A 7,257-nucleotide genomic window follows, 5' to 3' on the forward strand; every position below is an offset into this window, starting at 1 on the left:
TGAATCAGGGTTGAGTTAAATTTTGGCTTATAGGCTCTATAGAGATTGTGAAACCAAAAATTGGGTGTATTTGGATGATATGAGATTCAAATGGTATGGCACTTAGTAAATGAACTCATTGGCACATAGTCAAAACATGGGTTTGGTCAAAACCTGCTAGTGACCAATTTGGCACTCGAGACATCATACACGTATGATGTCTTTTATCAACAAATGACTGGAGATCCATTGAGTATGATGTTTATAGTATTGATAGCCGTTTTTTAGCTATCCAAAATTTCCATAGTGAGATACCTCACCCTATCAAAATCACTCAAACATTGTGGCTATCCTTATACTTTCACTGTACATAGACGTGGATGCGTTAGGGGACTTTCCCCATATCTCCTTAAAACCCTTAGCTAGCTAGTCATTGGGGTATTGAGCCAAAATAATCAATAAACATAAAAATATATTATGGCCCATTTGTGTGTAAATATCTCATTTTTCACCAATGATCCTCCTCCATGCATGTGTAAATATAACTTGGGTGCTTTGTATCATAATATGACTCATGGAGGGGCTCACTCTTGGATACATTGTGCAAATTCAACAAAGGAGGGGGCCACTAGAAGACCTTTGCAGGCATTAAAAATAGGCTTTTTGGTGCGATTTTTTGCGTCCACCTACACTTTGAATTTGAGGACATGACCAAAATTAAAAAATTAGCTCACAAGATGAATAATCACCTCAAAATGTTTCCTAATTTTTGGAGCTATCATTGGTGAGATATGATTCTTTTGGTGGATCCAAGTCTGCCACGTTTTCTCACAAGTCACCCTAGTCTTCTCTCACATCCATTCATTTTCACACGCACACACACATTCCTCTCCATCACTCACTCAAACATGAACCTTCCATGGTTTCTCTCACCCTCTTTACCATTAACCTCCCCTCTCACTTTATAGCTCTCACATGAACTCTACATGTACATACACCAATTTTATGCCTCTCTCTATTACCTCTAAATCACAATTCCTTTTACCTCTTCTCTATAAACATAAAATTCAGCATGTAAACCCTGATTAATCTTTGCAAATTAAGGTATTACCATCAAAGTACCTCACCTCAGGACATGTGCATAGTGAAAACTCTCTCTCTCTCTCTCTCTCTCTCTCTCTCTCTCTCTCTCTCTCTCTCTCTCTCTCTCTCTCCTTCCTTAAAACTCTACTTTCACCTTATCTACCATCAATAATGCTCTCTTTTGAGTCCAGATCCATGACTCAAGCAGACAAAGAAGGCTTGCAATGTTTTGATATTCAAAAGAAATCATAATCTTGATTTGATTAGATTATAAAAAAGGTTAACAATAACCTTAATGAGGAGTCTCCAACCTACAAATAGGCCCCTCTCCTTCTTGTAAATTGTCTCCAAGCTCTCACAAAGCACCTAATTACTATAAGCCCGAGCAGAGACTTAGGTGTAGTCCTCACCTTATGAGCTTCACACTTGGTGTCATAGAAACTTTGATGCTACACGTTGCAAAGTGAGAGAGTGTGAGTGCCCTATCTCAAACCACTATTGTACACGCTCTATCACTATTAAAATTTGAGGTTTTGGTGATTCAAAGGCGTGCTTGGCTTCAAGATCTTTGTCCTTTCAATTGTGTAAAACTATTTGGCAAATGCAAGGTGACTTGTGCCTTTTCAGTTCTATCATTTGAGCTTATTTCATAGTGTGCTTAGTGTGTTTTCATCACCAAATTTGTGTCCATTGTAAGAGGGTATTGTGGTGAGAGGACTCCCACACCCTAAGACAGTGTGCATGTGTGATAGTAATGTTTAGCATTCACTACGCATTGTATTAGCTTATGTACAAGGTTTATGGTAGCATTGTAGCAAGCCATCTCCATTTGCAAGTTATAACCAAGGTATTATACAAGTTCCAATTCTCCCTCTCTTCTCTTTGCTCTAGCTATCTCTTTTTCCATTTAGTATTGGTCTTGGTGTGAGATTGTTTGTGTGCATTTTTGTTGCACCTCTTCTTAGTTGTGAAAAGATCTCTCTTGTGTCTTAGTTCGCATCTCATAACTAGGTGGTTCCCCTTCACTTGTTTGGTTGTGGGTTTGTTGTTGTTGTTTCTTGCTTGTGGCTGCCCTAGCCCAATTGAGCGGCACAAGAGCCTTGAGAGGTGTTTAGAGGTCACGTCTCTTGTTGCCCACCATGGACCACCTGAATTTTGGTACCCTCACCACGGAGGGCTTGTGTTTGTTGTTGTGAATAGTCAACCTATAAAGTAACCAAGTAGCTTGCATGAATCGTAAAAAATTGTATGACCCATTCGTTCACATTGCAAGGCAAAAAGTGCATATCATTGTAAGTAGAAAATTACAATTTCAACGAGTAATTCGTAGAATTTTGCACCCTCTTAGGTTGGCCAAGATAAACGCCTCAATAAATCCTTTTCTTTTGCCTCTCATTAGGTACGATCGTAGTTTGGACGTCTATATTTTTGTTTTGCTTTAAGCATTAGGTCATGCATAGACCATGGATAATGGCCCAGGAATAGAGGTTTTTCCCTTCCATTTCACTTTGCACATTAGAATAAATGTTTCAATTAGTAAAAAGATCCATTTTCAACAACATATGGTGTTCATGTTTGGTGCCCAAAGAGTAGGAGAAATTCTTTCGTCACCAAACCCTGTCATCTTGCCTCTTGTTGACTATTACAGATCATTTGATGTGCATATTTTTATTTTGTTGTAGAACAGATTGCAATTTAGAAAATATTAGTGTTTAAATCTTTTTAAGAAAAGAACAAAATATATGTCACTTTGAATTCGATTCAATGGAACCTCAACACCAAATGTCAAGATATCCTCTCTTCTTTGGAGAGCCTGGCGAGGATACTAAGCTATTTCTAGCAAATTTCAAAATGGTTTGTCGCATAAAAAGAGTGATAGGAGATGATAAATGCTTAAAAATGTTTGAGGTAGTTTTGACTAAGTATGCTAGCACTTAGTTTGACTCTCTATCTCAAGAGGCTAAGGGAAACTATAAGGAAGTCGTTGATCACTTCAAGCAATAATGGCCCCCAAAACACTCAAAAGCTATGGCAAGACATCGCTCCTCACAAGCAAAAACACTTGGATGACTACTACATGAAAAAACAAGAGTTTCTACGTCTTTCAGCTGTATGGGTGAGAAATGTTGCTAGCCCTGGTGATGGTAGAGATTTCCTAAACAAAGAGAGGTTCATAGCCGGTCTCTTTCTCACACGCAAGATAAAATTTGAGGCGAGTCCATTTTCTACCTTTGATGCAATTGAAACTAGGACTACGGATAAGTATAGAATACTCAAGTGCGTAAGGCATGCACATCCAGAGACATCTAAAATCAAAGTAAAAATGGCAAACAATAGCAAGGCTAGGTACATAGGCATTTCTAAAAATGTTTTTGTGGAGGCCTTTGGCATTAAGAAGGCAGTGGATTCCTATGTTATGTGTACCAAAGGAAATGGTTACCCATATATCCTAGGAAGACCATGGCTAATGAAAATGCAAGCTTTGTAGGATTGGGAGAGTGGAAAGTTAATTTGCAAGAATGAAAATCATAAGAAGGTTTCCTTTTACATGAAGGAGCAACACCAAGAGGAGCTCCATGCAGAATCATCTCAAAGTGAAACAGAGGAAGACTGAACCGATAGTGCTTCAGAATAAAGTAGCAGCAGCATTATTGAAGAGGACTCTTCCATCGAAGCCATGGGGGTAAGGTTTAAGCCAAGAAACCAAGAGACCTCTTCTCAAGTCTTATAAGAAGTAGGTCCTCAAGAGAACCAAAATGTGCAAGATGAAGGAATGCTATAAGGTATGTTATCTACAACGCTTACAAAGGACAAAGAAAGCAATTTAAATGTGTTCTAAGGAAGTTTCCTAGGCTTTTTGCTAAAGACTACACAAATATTTGTTCTTCATGCAAATTTGAGTTAAATTCTAAGGCCACACCTTAAGCTCAAAAGCTACAAAGGCTTGGCGTTATCAAGGAGCAAGCTCTACTCAAGGAGGTAAGAAAGCTTCTAGCAATAGGTTTCATTTATCTAGTGGAGAATTCAGAGTGGGTCTCTCTCGTTATTGTCACTCCCAAGAAGAACGGCAAGTGAAGGGTGTGTGTGAATTACCGTCCATTGAATGAGGCAACAAAAAGAGATCACTTTCCCCTCCCATTTTAGGATGAGATACTAAATGAGGTAGTTGGTCATAAGAAGTACATTGTGTGTGATGGCTATTCGGGCTACTTTCAAATTAATTGAAAACAACCTTCATCACTCCTTGGGGTTGTTATGCTTATAGAGTCATGCCATTTGGCATGACAAATGCTCTTGCAACTTTCCAACGCTTCATGAACATGGTGTTTCAAGCATTCTTTGTAAAGTCAATTACGGTGTTCATTAATGATTTTTGCATCTATAGCTCAAAATTGTTTCATCGACAGAGGGTAGAATAAGGACTGAAAAAGCTCTATGACATGGGAGGTCAACTCAACCCCGACAAGTGCCACATAGGTGAGGATGAAGTGATCTTGCTTGGTCACAAAGTTTCCTACAAAGGCATCGAGGTGGATCCTTCAAGGCAAAGGCTCTTATTGAATTATCATCACCCAAGAGTCTTAAGGAGGTCATCTCATTCATCCAAAAGGTGAAGTATATGTCACGCTTCATTCAGTTAGCCCCAGAGTTACTTCACCCTTTGCAAAAGTTGACACAACAAGTAAAATTTGCATAGGCTGATGAGCTTGAAGAGTACTTTTGTAACATTAAAGTCATTCTATCAGAGCTACCAACACTCATGCCTCCTTGTTGGGAGTACACATTCTTTGTTAGCTCTAGTGTTGAGAAGGAAACAATTTTGGTGCAGTTTTATTACAACAACATTCCCACAGTACCAGGATGTGACCCATCTACTTTGTTAGTAGGGTCATGAATCCTTTGGAGAGAGGCTACATGGAGGCAAAACTCGTGATGCTTTCTCTCATGTTTGCGTTGAGAAAGTTTAGATCCTACTTGCTACCAGAACCTTTTGTAATTCTCACATCAAAAAAATTGTTCCCTTAAGTGTCATCTCAAATGAATCTTAGTACTAGGATCTTAAAGTGGATTATGGAGTTGCAAGAGTTTTAATACTCTTTCAAGGTAGAAGATAGTGTACATGCACAATTGGCAGGAATTCTCACTTATGGGCTACATGAGAAAGAGATTAAGGTGCCTGAAGTAAAGACCCTACCATTGCCACCACCAAAAAGTATTCCTAATGCTTTTATCTTGTTCTTTGATGGAGCTTTTTGACGAGCCATAGGAAAAGCAGGGGGAGGGCTAGTGTTGCTCAACACAAGTGGAGAGGTGGTCATGAAAGAGAAGGTCAATCTACCGGTTCAACAAGCAACAATGAAGCAGAGTACGACATTTTACTTCATGGTCTGAAGATGTGCATTAGTCAAGGTATACAACGACTCGTAGTAAAAGGGGGTTCACTTCTCATTGTGAAGCAGATTTTACGCATTTGGGCATGCAAGAATGAAATCCTAAGGACAAAAGTTCATGTCATTCATAGATTTTTTAATCAATTTGAAGAAGTGCAACTATATCATATTCCTAAGAAACAAAATGAAGATGCCGATTTACTTGCACAACAAGCAATTACATGTGTTGAGAAAGAGGTACAAGTCATCATGGTGGAAACAGCTATCAAGCAATGGAGATCCTAGTGATTGGAGTCATTGACTACATTTTGGATAGCGAGTTTCCACAAGACTTCACATAAACTCAAAAGAGGAGACTCATGAAGAAGGCAAGTTCCTATCTCTTCCTAGAAGGATCCCTCTATCAAAGAGGGAAGGATCAAGTTTGCAGAAGAGTACCAACTATCAAGGAAATTCCAGCCATTCTAAAAGGTTTGCATGAAGAGGCATGTGGTGGTCATTTTTCCCAAGAGTTAACTGTGAAGAAGATTTTGCTTGCGGGGAATGTTTTGCCAAGCCTGCATGTGGATGTCCAACATTGGTGAAGCTATCACAAGTGTCAGGTAAATGGAAATAGAAGATTGATACATGGTCCAAGGCAAAATGTGATTGCAAATGGACCCTTTCAAAAGTGGGACATTGATGCTATGGGTCCATGTCTAGAACAAAAACTGGTAAACTCTATATTGTATTGGTTGTAGATGACATGACTAGGTGAGTAGAGGCTCAAAGTGTGGCAAGGGTAAATGGGAAAACAGTAAGCAGGTTTGTCTACACTAATATTTGTTGTAGATTTGGCACACCTTTGGAGATTATTTCTGATAATGGTCTAGGGTTCAATAAGGGTTTAGTCATAGAAGTATGTGAAGAACTTCACATTCTACATTGTCACAGTACACCCTACTACCCACAGTCAAATGGTTTGGTTGAGAAGGCTAATGGTGTCATTGCAGGCATCATTAGAAAGATGGTCAAAAACAAGACAAAGTTGTGGGGTGACTTCTTGAATGGTGCCTTGTGGGTCGGCACATCAAACCACATATAGGTAAGCCACGAAGTTCACACCATTTCAATTGATCTATGGTCAAGAGGCTTTGCAGCCACTGTGAGCTCAACATTCTAACAATGCGACTTCATGGCAAAGCAACATAAGATAATCAAGGAGCATGGATGGATTGACTTGTTACCTTAGCTAAACTTGAGTGGAAAAGAGAACCAGCTAAAACCTACACAAGTAAAGGAGAAGCTTGACAAGAAACTCAAGGACAAAGGCACCAAGGAAGGTGATCTTGTGCTAAGGTATGACCATCGACTTGATAATAGATTTGATGCCAATTTTGAAGCTAGATGCCAAGGGTCTGTACATTGTGAAGAAAGCCTTCACCTCAAGCTACTATCAGCTCATGGATTTGGTGGAAAGGAACACTCTAAGAAGGTGAATGGGTATCGATTAAAACCCTACTTGAGTCGCACTCTACCATCCAGTCTACAAAAGCAGGATTAAAGATCTACACCATCATGTAAGTATTGTCAATTGATGCATGTGTGCAACTCAAGCAAAGACAATGATAGGACACAAAACAAAGATCACAATGTGCTAACAAAGATTACCAAGATATTGGAACCACATTCATTGGAAAAGATGCCATTTGATGGTACATGAAAGTACCATCATACTTGGGGAGGGCTAATGATAGCCGTTTTTTGGCTATCTGAAATTGCCATAGTGAGCTACCTCACCCTATCAAAATCACTCAGACACTGT

The sequence above is a fragment of the Adiantum capillus-veneris genome, chromosome 29 (assembly GCF_014529385.1).
Source record: "Adiantum capillus-veneris isolate H3 chromosome 29, ASM1452938v2, whole genome shotgun sequence".
Classification (NCBI taxonomy): domain Eukaryota; kingdom Viridiplantae; phylum Streptophyta; class Polypodiopsida; order Polypodiales; family Pteridaceae; genus Adiantum; species Adiantum capillus-veneris.